The sequence below is a fragment of the Vipera berus genome (assembly GCF_964194415.1).
Source record: "Vipera berus genome assembly, chromosome: 3".
Taxonomy (NCBI): domain Eukaryota; kingdom Metazoa; phylum Chordata; class Lepidosauria; order Squamata; family Viperidae; genus Vipera; species Vipera berus.
In genome coordinates this window covers 214,083,136-214,098,110 of record NC_138204.1, presented here as the reverse complement: position 1 = coordinate 214,098,110, position 14,975 = coordinate 214,083,136, and the positions used below count along the sequence as shown (strand labels likewise).

General features: G+C 43.8%; 1 protein-coding gene across 1 annotated transcript in view; it reads left to right on the top strand.

Annotated features, from left to right (window-relative positions):
• Positions 1 to 2,731: 2,731 nt before the first annotated feature.
• Positions 2,732 to 14,975, top strand: part of TSNARE1 (t-SNARE domain containing 1) — a 311,342-nt gene continuing 299,098 nt past the window's right edge. The window contains exon 1 of the mRNA XM_081323072.1: positions 2,732 to 2,760. The gene's annotated coding sequence lies outside the window, so the exon portion shown is untranslated. The remainder of the gene's footprint in view (positions 2,761 to 14,975) is intronic.

Here is a 14,975-nt window from a genome sequence, read left to right as displayed (position 1 = left end):
ATAGCCCTATCTTGCATAGTTTGCTTGGGGCTTGAAGGAGCAGAAGGAATTTTCTTCAGCTGAACTTTAGGTTTCGCTCCAAGCCTTTGAAATTCATCTTGAGCCCCTGGAGTGTGAACATTTTCAAAAGCAGCTGCCAGGGAGCTTGGAAAAGTAGAAAAAGGAGTGACTGACCTTGCATCGTCGACAGGAGCAGGTGCGTCTTCTCCAAGGCGTGTGGCTGAAGTGATCGGAGTTCTTAAAGTTGAAGGGAGATGCCCCACAGACAAGCTCCTGGCCTCCCGTTTCAGCCGTGGCTTCCTTCCTGACATGTTTCAGCAGTTAATCACCGCTGCCTCGCTAGCACTAACTAACTGGTAACAGCCGCAGAAACATGCATCTCTAAAAACATAAATCAAACCATGCTCTGCTACCAAAATGTTAAGGTATAAATCACCTTAGTAGAGGGCGAAGGACCGTGCTTCAGAGAATGCATGATGTGCATGAAGGAAGGAAATAAAACACGATGCATAATCTTACTAAATACCTTTTAATTACAAAAATATAAAAACTAAAATATAAAAACTAAATATATATTATAAAGAGAGCTAGCTGACTACATCCTAACGTAACAGACAGTAACAGCAAAGTGAAAAAACAATAAAGAAAACAACTGTGAGAACTTTTTCTAGACATGCGCACTAAACAGACTGAAACCATAACATAACTAGTCATATGGGATTCACTATGGTTACCAGATAGGTTATCACAACGGTTGCAGAGAGCAGGGGAAATGTACAGTTAGAAATGAACTTTTCTGACGAACAAAAAAAAAACGTGCAGTGACAGCTCCAAACTTGGAAATTTTCAAGAAGAGATTGGACAACCAGTATGTAGTCTCCTGCTTAAGCAGAGGGTTGGAGTAGATGACCTCCGAGGTCCCTTCCAACTCTTTTATTCTGCTTATTTTTTTCCCTCCTTGTGTAAAGAAAAGGTCCTTGGAGGTGACAGGTCACTTTAAAAATCAACATTTTATAGAATGCATCCTGTATTAATGCTCCTGGGAGGAGAGGGAAAGGGGGGAGACGGGAAATATTTGCAGCATGTCAAATATTAGTTTATCTACTAAAGTTTTATGCCGTCCATCTCTCCTACAAGGTGACTCGAAATTGCAACCCTAAACGTAGTGTATTAGAATAGAATAGAATAGAATAGAATAGAATAGAATAGAATAGAATAGAATAGAATAGAATATGGAATTGAATAGGAATAGAATAGAAAATATGGAAGAGTAGAATAGAATAGAAGAATGAAGAGAGGAATAGAATAGAATAGAATAGAATAGAATAGAATAGAATAGAATAGAATAGAATAGAATAGAATAGAATAGAAGCTGGAAGGGACCCTGGAGGTCTTCTACTCCATCCCCCTGTTCAAGCAGGAGAACCTACACCATCTCAGGTGAATGTCCAGTGATGGAGCGCCCACAACATCTGGTGGCAAGCTGTTCCACTGGTTAATTGTCCTCACAGTCAGGAAGTTTCTCCTTAATTCCAGGTTGCTTTTCTCTTTGGTCAGCTTCCAACCATTAAGACTGGAATATTAATATAAAACTTAATTAATATTATGATTCCACACATATAAATAATAGTGTGCAATATAACAATACCTTGTAATATAGAATAGAGCTGGGATTTTTATAGACAATATAAAAAATCGTAATGTTGCAGCAGATGACGTGTCCTGGTGTATGTATATAATATGAAGTATCCTATAATGTAACAAGGGACGCGGTGGCTCAGTGGGTTAGGACGCTGAGCTTGTCGATCAGAAGGTCGGCAGTTTGGCAGGTCGAATCCCGAGTGCCGCGTAACAGAGTGAGCGCCTGTTACTCGTCCCAGCTTCTGCCAACCTAGCAGTTCAAAAGAACGTAAAAATGCAAGTAGAAAAATAGGGACCACTCCGGTGGGAAGGCAACAGCGTTCCATGCGCCTTTGGCGTCTAGTCATGCCGGCCACATGACCACGGAGACGTCCTCGGACAAGCGCTGGCTCTTCGGCTTTGAAACGGAGATGAGCACCGGCCCCTAGAGTCGGAAACGACTAGCACGCATGTGCAGGGGAACCTTTACCTTTATAATGTAACAACGTGACATTGTAATCTAAATTCAACGTAATGTTGTAAAATTGTCCAGCTCGAGGGATGGAGGTGGGAGACGATAACCGTGAAATAATAACATCGAAGGAGGAAATAAAAACCAAGGAGCATTTTAGTGATTCATTTTAGCATAAAAACGGATCTCCGATTTTTGCCCGCAGCGATCTCCTTCCTCCTTTGGAAGATCGGCCCCGATCCCTTCAAACGGCCCACTCGAATTCAAACCCTTCCCTTCCCCTTTTCTAAAATTTTATGAATGAGAGAATCCTTGGCTCGGGCAATCCGAAGTGAGCCAATCAGAACAGCGCCTGGGCGTGACCGCCAGCTTCGTCCCGCCTTCTCCCCCGCCCCGCCCCTCCCTTGCGCGAGAGGCATGCCGGGCTTGAGAGTTCCTCCGCGACGCCTGGCCGGCTGCTTCCAGCCAGGCGGCGAACTACGGCCAATGAGAGAGCGCGCAGCCCAAGAAGGGCGGAGCCGGAGGTTTTTTTTTCTCTCGGAGATTTCGCAAGAGGCGGCGGCGGCGGCGGCGGCTGAGAGGGAAGAGGAGGGAGGCGTCGCTCGTCGCGCGCAGGCGCAGTGCGCCGCCCGACTCTCGCTTTCCAGCCCGGCCCCAGCGTGTTGCAGGTGAGAAGCTGCGCGCGCAGCTGCGCCCCTCGCGCAGCGCCATCCTCCGCCCGCCTCGTTGCGCAGCTGTTCTGCAGGGGGGTTTGCAAGGGGGGGCGAGGCTGGGAAGTGCCTGGGGAGTGGTGGTCTTTGCAGTGGGGGGTGGGTGGGTGGGTTTGCATCGGGCTGGAAGCCTCCTCGCCCAGCCTTTTGCAACCGGGCGCCCGCCGAGATCCAGGATTGCAACTTGCAGATGCGCGGGGAGGGGAGGATGGGAGTTGGGGGGGGCAACGCCTTGGAGGGAAACCCACCTTTGCGGATATTATGGCTGGAGGTGTGTGTGTGTGTGTGAAGGGAAGGCTTTGTAGCGTAACAATGTTGCAATGGATGCGTTGAGGATGCTGGAACCACGTTGCGCTTGTCACTCATCCTTGGGAGGATCGCTCTCTCTCTCTCTCTCTCTCTCTCTCTCTCTCTCTCTGTGTGTGTGTGTGTGTGTGTGTGTGACACTTAAACACCCCCTCTCCCCCGATCTTGGCTTATTTGTGACCTGGGGGGGGGCTTCTTGCCCTGTCTTTTTTTTTCCAAAGAGGGGCTGGCATTTCTGAAAGTCTGGTGTTCCCGAAGAGGGGTCTCTGCCCATGTGCAGAAGGCCCTTCCTCCTAGGACAGGGGTAGGCAACCTCGGCTCTTTTATTTATTTTATTTTATTTTTTTATTAATATTTCTATACCGCCCTTCTCCCGAAGGACTCAGGACGGTAAGAATAAAATACAAAGTTGCAAATATTAAAAGAAGATTAAATAGCTGCCCATTAAACAATTAATACACTACATTTATAAAGACCCCAAAAATACAACAATAAAAATACAAAAATAAAAACCCCTAAGCCAGCCAACCCTAACCCTAACCCTAACCATGCTGGCTCAGGAATTCTGGGAGTTGAGGTCCATGAGTCATAAAAGAGCCGAGGTTGCCTACCTCTGTCCTAGGAGAAGAGCGCTTGTACAGGTGGTCCTCGATTTACAACCGCTCGCATTGGTGACCGTTCGGAGTTGCAAGGACGCTGGGGTAAAAAAGCGACTTCGTGAGCGTTTTCCCCACTTAACGACCGTTGCAGCCATCCCCCTGGTCAACATTTATTTGGCTGCTTGGCAACTGACTCGTGCTTACGTCGGTCGCAGCATCCCGAGGCCTCGTGACAAGCAAAGTCAAGGGGGAAGAAGCCAGATTCGCTTCACAACGCGGTTAACTAACTTCACAGCTGCAGTGATTCCCTTAACAACTGTGGCAAGAAAGGTTGTAAAAACGGGCCAAAGCTTACTTCACAGTTGTCTCACTTAGCCGCAGAAATTTGGGGCTCAGTTGTAAGTTGTAAGTTAAGGATTACCTTTTTTTGTTATTATGGTTAGCTTGCACACTCAGCCAGGTGTTCAGACTGGATTTGGCAGTTTGGTCCACCTATCAAGCCTTTCCGAAGGAGCCAGGATAGGCAGATGTGGATGAGTGGAATGGAATGGAGTAGAACAGAATAGAATAGAATAGAATAGAATAGAATAGAATAGAATAGAATAGAATAGAATAGAATAGAATAGAATAGAATAGAATAGAATAGAATAGAATAGATGGAATGGAATGGAATGGAATGGAATGGAATGGAATAGAATAGAATAGAATAGAATAGAACAGAATAGAAAATATGGAATGGAATTGAACGGAACGGAACATATGGAATGGAATAGAATAGAATAGAAAATATGGAATGGAATAGAATAGAATAGAAAATATGGAATGGAATAAAATAGAATAGGAGTGGAGTAGAGTAGAAATGGAATAATAATAGAATAGAAAATATGGAATAGAATAGAAAATATGGAATAGAATTAGAATAAGGGAGTGGAGTAGAATAGAATAGAATAAGGGAGTGGAGTAGAATAGAAATAGAATAATAGAATAGAATAGAAGATATGGAATGGGATGGAATAGAATAGAATAAAAAATATGGAATAGAATAGAATAGAAAAATGGAATAGAATAGAATTAGAATAAGGGAGTGGAGTAGAATAGAATAGAATACTGGAGTGCAATGAAATGGAATAGAATAGAAATAGAATAGAATAAGGGAGTGGAGTAGAGTAGAAATAGAATAATAATAGAATAGAACAGAAAATATGGAATAGAATAGAATAAAGGAGCGGAATAGAATAGAATAGAATAGAATAGAATAGAATAGAATAGAATAGAATAGAATAGAATAGAAAATATGGAATAGAATAGAATATGGAAGGGACCTTGGAGGTCATCTAGTCCAACCCCCTGCTCAGCCAGGAAACCCTATACCATTTCAGACAAATGGCTGTCCAGTCTCTTCTTAAAAACTTCCAGTGTTGGAGCATTCACCGCTTCTGGAGGCAGTTTGTTCCACCGGTTAATTGTTCTAACTGTCAGACTCAGGAAATTTCTTCTTAGTTCTAGGTTGCTTCTCTCTTTGATTAGTTTCCATCTGTTGCTTCCTTCGGGTGCTTTGGAGAAGAGCTTGACTCCCTCTTCTTTGGGGCAGCCCCTGAGATACTGGTACACTGCTATCATGTCACCCCCTCATGTCACTGCATGCATATGCACACATAGGCTCACATACCACTTCCCTGGCCCTATTCCATGGACCGGCACCGGCTGTGGTTCCTGGGTTCTGGACCCCTGTTTTGTGTTGTCTTAGGAACAGGGCCTCGTCATGCTGTTGGCAGAGTTGCGCTTGGAGTAACTTTACACTGCTCACGCGGGGCCGATTGCAAATGTTCCTATTTTTAAAATAACAGACATCCACGTCTGATTTCCAAGAAGCCGCAGAGTTAACTTTCCACCATATGCAAAAAGCTACACTCGACAAGAGTACAGGATAGTCCTCGCTTTATGACGGTTCATTTAGTGACCATTCAACATGACAACGGCCCTTATAAAAAATGACTTAGGACCTTTTTTCACAATTATGACCTTTGCAGCATCTCCGTGATCACGTGGTCAAAAGCCAGATGCTTGGCAACTGACTCGTATTTATGACGGTTGCAGCGTCCCGGAGGGTGTCACGTGATCTCCTTTTTAACGACCTTCTGACAAGCAAAGTCAAGGGGGAAGCCAGATTCACTTAACAGCTGTGTTACTAACTTAACAACGGCAGTGACTGTGGCAGGAAAGGTCGCAAAACGGGGCAAAACTCTCTTAGCAAGTGTCTCACTTAGCAACAGAGATTTGAAGCTCAGTTGTGGTCGTAAGTCGAGGACAATCTGTATAAAAATGAAAAAGTCACGGTTGGATGTTATTACCGTATATTCTCCTGCACCAAAAGGAATAGAATAGATTAGAATAAGGAATAGAGTAGAGAAAATGAATAGAGTAGAGAAAATAGAATAGAATAAGCAATAGAATAGAGAAAAATGGAATAGAATAGAGAAAATGAATGGAATAAAATAAGGAATAGAATAGAGAAAATGAATAGAGAAAATAGAATACAGGAATAGAATAGAAAAAATGAATAGGATAAAATAAGGACTAGAATAGAGAAAATGAGTAGAAATAGTATAGAATAAGGACTAGAATAGAGAAAATGAATAGAATAGATTAGAATAGAGAAAATAGAATAGAATAGGGAATAGAATAGAGAAAATGAAAATGAATAGAGAAAATAGAATAGAATAAGGAATAGAATAGAGAAAAATAGAATAGAGAAAATGAATAGAATAAAATAAGGAATAGAATAGAGAAAATGAATAGAGAAAATAGAATACAGGAATAGAATAGAAAAAATGAATAGAATAAAATAAGGACTAGAATAGAGAAAATGAGCAGAAATAGTATAGAATAAGGACTAGAATAGAGAAAATGAATAGAATAGATTAGAATAGAGAAAATAGAATAGAATAGGGACTAGAATAGAGAAAATGAATAGAATAGATTAGAATAGAGAAAATAGAATAGAATAGAATAGGGAATAGAATAGAGAAAATGAATAGAATAGATTAGAACAGAGAAAATAGAATAGAATAGGGAATAGAATAGAGAAAATGAATAGAATAGATTAGAACAGAGAAAATAGAATAGAATAGGGAATAGAATAGAGAAAATGAATAGAATAGATTAGAACAGAGAAAATAGAATAGAATAGGGAATAGAATAGAGAAAATGAATAGAATAGATTAGAATAGAGAAAATAGAATAGAATAGGGAATAGAATAGAGAAAATGAATAGAATAGATTAGAATAGAGAGAATAGAATAGAATAGGGAATAGAATAGAGAAAATGAATAGAATAGATTAGAATAGAGAAAATAGAATAGAATAGGGAATAGAATAGAGAAAATGAATAGAATAGATTAGAATAGAGAGAATAGAATAGAATAGGGAATAGAATAGAGAAAATGAATAGAATAGATTAGAATAGAGAGAATAGAATAGAATAGGGAATAGAATAGAGAAAATGAATAGAATAGATTAGAATAGAATAGAGAAAATAGAACAATAGGGAATAGAATAGAGAAAAATAGAATAGAGAAAATGAATAGAATAGAATAAGGAATAGAACAGAGAAAATGAATAGAATGGAATAGAATAGAATAAGGAATAGAATAGAATAGAACTGAAAGAGGCCTTGGAGGTCTTCTAGTCCAACCCCCTTCTCAAGAAGGAGAACTTATATCGTCTCATACAGGTGAATGTGTTGGAAGTCAGCCCTTTTCTTATTTCTTTCCCCCTTTATCCAACATTTCTTTCTCCCCCTTTTCCTCTCTTGTTTTCCTGTTATCTCTCAATCGCAGCAATGCGTTTAAGCAACCGGGGCGAGAAAGATCATATCATGGGGCTAAACTCAATTAGCGAAACCTCTCGCTTAAAAACAGAAAATTGGGGCTCCATTGTGGCCGTAAGTTGAGGACTATATGGGTATTGGCAGGGCTTGGATGCACCCGTGGGCTAAAATCTCAGCCTGTTGGAAAGTGGCCAGCTTTGTTTTTTGGGACGGAGGTGTGGAACCAGATTGGTGATGGATGCTTAATTAACTCTAAGAAAATCTTAACGGGGGAAAAATGATTTTGAACATTGTGGGGAGAATAAACTCAAAGAAGAACTTTAAAAGCAGTATCTATGATAAGGTGATTAAGACGATGCGGTGGTTAACTTGTAGAAATTACTAGAAAAATTGTTTGCATTCAATTGTTACCTATTAAAATACTAAGAAGTGGGCTAATTTAAGGTTGATAAATGAGAATATTGTTGGAAGAAGAGAAAATCAAGGAAAGCTACTGGGTGGATTATGGAATGATAGAAACTAATTGTTATTGATGGTTTGTAAATATAAACCCAGACGACATGCTGTTTACCAAACGTCAAAGTGATTATGTTAAAAAAAATTATATATATATATATATATATATATATATATATATATATATATATATATATATATATATATATATATATATATATATATATATATATATATATATATATATATATATATATATATATATATATATATATATATGGGGTGAGGGATGCAAACAGCATCACAGAGGGAAGGAAAAGCTGGCCAGGATTAGAGTAGAATAGGAGAACGAAGTTGGAAGGGACCTTAGAGGTCATCTAGTCCAACCCCCTGCTCAGGCAGAAAACCCTATACCATTTCAGACAAGTGGCCAGTCCATTCTCTTCTTAAAAACTTCCAGTGTTGGAGCATTCACCGCTTCTGGAGGCAGGTTGTTCCGCTGGTTAATTCTTCTCACTGTTAGGAAGTTTCTCCTTAGTTCTGAGTTGCTACTCTCTTTGGTTAGTTTCCATCCGTTGCTTCTTGTCCTGCCTTCTGGCACTTTGGAGAATAGGTTGACTGCCTCTTCTTTGTGGCAGCCCCTGAGATATTGGAGCACTGCTATCCTATCACCCCTGGTTTTTCTCTCCTGAACTTTTACAGAATAACAGAATGACAAAGTTGGAAGGGACCTTGGAGGTCATCTAGTCCAACCCCCTGCTCAGGCAGGAAATCCTACCTACACCATTTCATACAAGTGGCTGTCCAGTCTCTTCTCAAAAACGTCCAGTGTTGGAGCATTCAAGCTATTCCAAGATAAACCTGGGAAAAACATTGGCCAAAAAAAGTAGATTACACCAGGAACCACAAATGTTCTGTCCCAGCTTACGTGAGTCCTCGTTATTGCTCGCAAGGAGAAACGCAGGAACCGCAAGAAAAAAAACCCCTTTTATACTCACAGACCTCAGTCAATGTCCAAGGCAAACAAACACAGTCCACAGAACCTCGATCCTTAACATGAATGGTTGCCTTTGGCAACCAGGACCTCCCACACCTTCCCCCCTTATAATTCAGCCAAAGCGTGGCTTCCTAATGCCTTCTCCTTTTCCTTTGGAGCCACCCCATTGCATCCCTCTGTCCTACTCGCTTCTCTTGCCGGCGCTTTCATGCATCCTGGATATTTCCCAGCTGTGCTTCATCCCTGTCCAACTCAGACTCCCAGCACAGCCGCGTCTCAGCCTGAGCGCGAGTAGAGGGGCCGGGCTCCTCGTCCGACTGTAAGTCTTGGAGCTCCTCAGAGCCTTCCTCTGACTCTGATGTCACTCCACGCCCTTCCTCATCGTCATCTGATTCCTCAGACTCAGCTGCCAGATCCACTGGCTGGCCAGGAATCACAAGATGCTACGACCACAACTGAACCCTTTTGTTGTTGTTGTTGTTGTTGGACTAGAAGATCTCCAAGGTCCCTTTCAACTCTTATTTGATGGATTGATTGACGCTTGGCAACTGACTCGTACATAGGAAAGTTGCAGCGTCTCAGGGAATGTCGTGGGATCCCTTTTTGCGACCTTCTGAGAAACAAAGATTCACGTGACAACCAGGTGAGGAACTTTGAACCACCGCAGTGATTCACTGAAGAAGAAAGGTTGTAAAGTTGGGCAGCTTTGCTTAACAACTCTTGCTTAGCAATGGAAACTTGGAGCTCAACTGTGGCCGTACGCCGAGGACCACCTGTATGGATTTTTTTTTTGTGCGGGTGTGTGTCTTTTTTTTTTAAAGCTGAATTTGGGATTTGAAAGAATCTTTTTCCATTGCTCAATCCAATTACCCCTTCCGCTCCTTGCCTCATGCCTATTGATGGACGACTTTATTTTGGGTAGATCGCGTTGCCGGAGAATGGTGTAAGCGATGCTTTAATTCTTCGCCGGATCAATCCTTATTGTTTAAATATTGAGCGCTCGTGTGAGCAGAGAGAATGTTAAATAGGCACAGAGACCAACATTTTCATTAAAGGCCCAAGGAAGAACAAAAATTGGGCCTGTTGCGCAAGGCCTAACGAAACATTTGCCCTAAAGTTAAGGAAGCAAAGGAAATCTCTTCTTTTTTGCAAGTGTTTTGGGGGGCAATTAGATTTCCGGCATGGTGGAAGCACCAGATCCTCCAAAATAATAATAATAAAAAATAATAATAATAATAATAATAATAATAATAATAATAATAATAACAACAACAACAACAACAACAACAACAACAACAACAACAACAACTGAAACGTGTAACAGTGATACCCATTGTCATCGGGGCACTGGGAACTATGTCCAAAAACTTTACAAAACACATCAAGAAATTGCAACTTCCTGCAATACCTCCAGCAAAGCTACAAGAAACTGCGCTACTCGGAACATCATACATTTTAAAGAGGTACCTGGTTGATACCTAGGATGCTGGCAGCAACCCCTGTCAACCATTAATGCCAGTCAATTTGAGTGTTCAGTTGACTGAGTTTCATGTTTTATGAATAAAAGTTTTATAATAATAAAGTTTGAAGGGACCTTGGAGGTCATCTAGTCCAACCCCCTGCTCAGGCAGGAAACCCTATACCATTTCAGACAAATGGCTGTCCATTCTCTTCTTAAAAACTTCCAGTGTTGGAGCATTCACAGCTTCTGGAGGCAGGTTGTTCCACTGGTTAAGTGTTCTCACTGTCAGGAAGTTTCTCCTTAGTTCTAGATTGCTTCTCTCCTTGATTAATTTCCATCTATTGCTTCTTATTCTGCCTTCAGGAGCTTTGGAGAATAGCTTGAGTCCCTCTTTTTTGGGGAAGCCCCTGAGATATTGGAAGACAGCTATCATGTCCCCTCTGGTCCTTCTTTTCATTTAACTAGACACACCCAATTCCAGCAACCATTACTAAATGGATTACTTCTGAATCAGTGTTCGTATTCGTGTATTTGGTGCCCCACTCTGGCCTGCCTTAAAGGGGTGTCGGTAAAGTAGGTGTCCCCAACCTATGGGCCACGGCCCACTATCAGGCCATGGCCTACTGGCCACTGGGCTGTGGGACAAGCTGGCCAATGCACGCACATGTGCGTGCGCATTCACCCCCACTCGAGCTAGCACCCGCAGACCTGTTGGCACATGCGCGCGGGGCTAGTGGCAGTGACTGGTGCCTGCGCACCTCCACAAATGGGACTGCTAGCGCCATGCGGGTTGTGGGACCCATTTGCGCCTGGGACTGCTAGCACTGCAAGTGTGGGGGCCTGTTTTTGTGCGGCTCTGCGCATGCGCGCACATCGCAAATGTCCCAGCTGCTCCCTTTCCTTCCGGGCCGCCAGCATGAAAAGGTTGGTGACCTCTGCGCTGAACAACAGCATGGATTGAGAGAGAGAAGCATGGACTTTGTGTAGGTGGAGTCAAGAGAGGATTCAGCCTAGAATCGTTACGTTCTCACAAGCAGTTTTAAGTCCAGCCTTCTAGAATTCCTGTTAATCCATCCGTTCGAAGTTGCAACGGCACTGAAAAAGGTGTCTTATGACCATTTTTCACACTTACAACCATTGCAGCACCCTCATGAGCGTGTGATTTATATTCGGAGGCTAGACAACCAACTCACATTTATGACGGTCGCAGTGTCCCGGGGGCTCACGTGATTCCCCTCTTGCGACCTTCTGACAAGCAAAGTCAACGGGGTGGGGGGGGGAAAGCCAGGTTCACTTCGCAACTGTGATACTAACTTAACAGCTGCAGTGATTCACTTAACAGCTGTGTCACGGAAGGGCGTAAAATGGGGCAAAGCTCATTTAACAAATGTCTCGCTTCACAACGGAGGTTTTGGGCTGAATTGTGGCCGTCAGTCCCATAGCGTGACTTGCTGGACTGGTTTCTAGCTCATCCTGAGTCCAAGGCGGTCGTATGTGAAAAGAAGCATCCTGGCTTGTAAACTTTGGCTAAATGGGTCGTGCAAACCTAGTTAAAGGATGGGAGATTCCTGCCTGCTTCTGAGTGGCGTTGGGTGTTCGGCAATCATTGTGATGGAACTGTCAAGTTTCTGACGTATGGGAAGGTCGGCAGTTTGGCGGGTCGAATCCTGAGTGCCGCGTAACAGCAGTTTAAAAATGGTTGAATTTTTAAAGGTATCTCAACTGAAGTTATGGTCCTCAAAACTTTCTGAGTTGTCCCTTCTCATTTTAGAATAGAAGTAGAGCTGGAAGGGATCTTGGAGGTCTTCTAGTCCAGCCCCCTGCTCAAGCAGGAGAACCTATACCATCTCAGACAGGTGACTATCTAGTCTCTTCTTAAAAACCTCCAGTGATGGAGCGCCCATGATTTCTGAAGCCCTGCCTTAGCCATGAAAGCCAGCTGGGTGACTTTGAGCCAATCACCAGGAGACGGTGAGTTCTAGTCCTGTCTTAGGTACAAAAGCTGACTGGTGACTTTGAGCCAATGACCAGGAGACGGTGAGTTCTAGTCCCACCTTAGCCATGAAAGCCAGCTGGGTGACATTGGGCCAATCACCAGGAGACAGTGAGTTCTAGTCACGCCTTAGCCATGAAAGCCAGCTGGGTGACTTTGAGCCAATCACCAGGAGACAGTGAGTTCTAGTCCCGCCTTAGCCATGAAAACCAGCTGGGTGACTTTGGGCCAGTCCCTCTCTGTCAGCCCAGCCCACCTCACAGGCATGTTGTTCTGGGCAAAATTGGAGAAGAAAGGAATATTAGGCACGTTTGCCCCCTTCAGTTACGTCTAAAGTAATAAAAGTGAGATAAAAATCTAATGAAAGAAATCAAATGCCCCCGGAGTGGGCAGGCTGAATGCTTTGGCTCCTTTTAGCTCCTAAGTCCCAAGGCAAACAGGCCTTCCAGCCTTCTTTTAACAAGAGGGAAAATGTTGATGGGAGTGCAACTTTGCCGATGCTGCGAACGGTTGTATTTGATAAGATGCCGCGTCTGGCTCTTTTTTTTTTGTTCCTTCTCTCTTCGGCTCCCCCCCTTTTTATTACATTTCCCTGCCTTGAAACTGGGCCTGCAATCTTCGACCAATTGGATTTGTAAAGGTTTTTATTTTTTATTTTTATTTTTTTCCGCTTCCCCCACCATGTACTCCTCCTCCTCCTCCTCCTCCTCCTCCTGAAATGCAGGTTCATAACTTTTCCACTAATACATTTTCCTAAGATTTAACCCTCCCATCTCCTTGCCGAATCGGGGTTGGGAATGCGAAACTGAGCGAGAAGTTTTTGAACGGGAGCAATTCCAGAAAAATCCGCTTGGCAGCGGCTCAAAATAAACCAAACCCTGCCCACCGTTGTGTTTTAACAGCCTTGCTAAAATAGAAAACACACACACACACACAAAAAAAAAACAACCCACCCTTCTGCCTTGGTCAATAGGCTGAGGGATGCGACTTTGGGTATTTGCCAAGGCGCTACTGTCACTTTTAAAAGCGCAGCAACGTCGACAGGTCTCTCCCAAGTTGTGGCTTGCTGCATTGCAGGTGGCCGAACGGTTGTTAGTTAACTCGTGATTTTCTCAGGCTGGACGTTTCCATCTGAACACAGACCTGACTGATTCAGACGAGAAGCACCAGGCAAACAGAGATCCTGGGCCTTTCGCAGGAAGCGTGATCCGGTTTTCGTGCTTTAGAGCAGGGGTCCCCAAGCCCCCGGTTCGTGGACCGACACCGGGCCGCGGTATGCCAGCAACCGGTCCGCACAAACAAGCAAAGTCCCATCCGGTGGGATGCAGGCAGCACACAAAACAACACACGCTCCGGTCTGTGGAAAAACTTCTCTCCACGGAATCGGTCCCTGGGGGCCGAAAGGGTGGGGACCTCTGCTTTAGAGGGATGCTTCCGTCAGCTACTTTGCGTGAATGTGTGATAGATTCCTAATAAGGACGGGGATTCCCTGGAGGGAGGGGCTGCATGCCAAAAGGGTAAGATTGCAACTTAGCTCTGATATCAATCAGAATAGAGCTGGCAGGGACCTTGGAGGTCTTCTAGTCCAACCCCTTGCTCAAGCAGGAGAGTGTATACAGTTTGAGACAAGGGGCTGCTCAGTCTCTTCTTAAAAGCCCCCACAACTTCTGGAGGCAAGTTTGTTCCACTAATTGTTCCCGCTGTCAGGAAATTTCTCCTTTATTCCAGATTGCTTCTCTCCTTGATTGTTTTCCATCCGTTGTTTCTTGTCTTGCCTTCTGGGGCTTTGGAAAATAAGTTGACTGCCACAAAGAAGAAGTGTGTGTGTGTGTGTGTGTGGGGCGGGGTGTCATCCTATTCTCCAAGCACCCGAAAGCAGGACAAGAAGGAATAGATGGAAACTAATCGAGAGAAGCAGCCTAGAACTAGGCAGAAATTTCCCAACGGAATAATTCATCTGTGGAGCAACTTGCTTCCAGAAGTTGTGGGTGCTCCAACGCTGGAGATTTTTTTTAACAAGAAACTGGATAGCTGTTTGTCTGGAGTGCTATGGGGTTTCCTACCTGAGCAGCGGGTTGGACTAGAAAACCTCCAAGGTCCCTTTCAAGTCTGTTATTCTGTGTGTGTGATAGAAGGTGAAGGTAAACAGAATAACGGAGTTGGAAGGGACCTTGATCTCCTAGGACAGGGGTAGGCAACCTTGGCTCTTTTATGACTGGTGGACTTCAACTCCCAGAATTCCTGAGCCAGCATAGGGGAACTATGGCCCCTTCATGACTCATCGGCTTCAACTCCCAGAATGTTGTGACTCAGGGCCAGCCTGTGGGTCCGACAGCCGGCTCCGATGTATCGGAGGACTCAGATGTGGGGGAGGAGGGAAACGAACCGGCTGATGATGATGATTTGGAGGCTTTGCAGAGCCCTCAGCCGGGGACCTCTTCTCAGCTGTGTGAGCCCGAGAGTGCGGAGGATGATGACCCACAGCTGGCCCTGTTCAAGGACGCCCGACGCAGGAGGCAGACGAGCAGGGA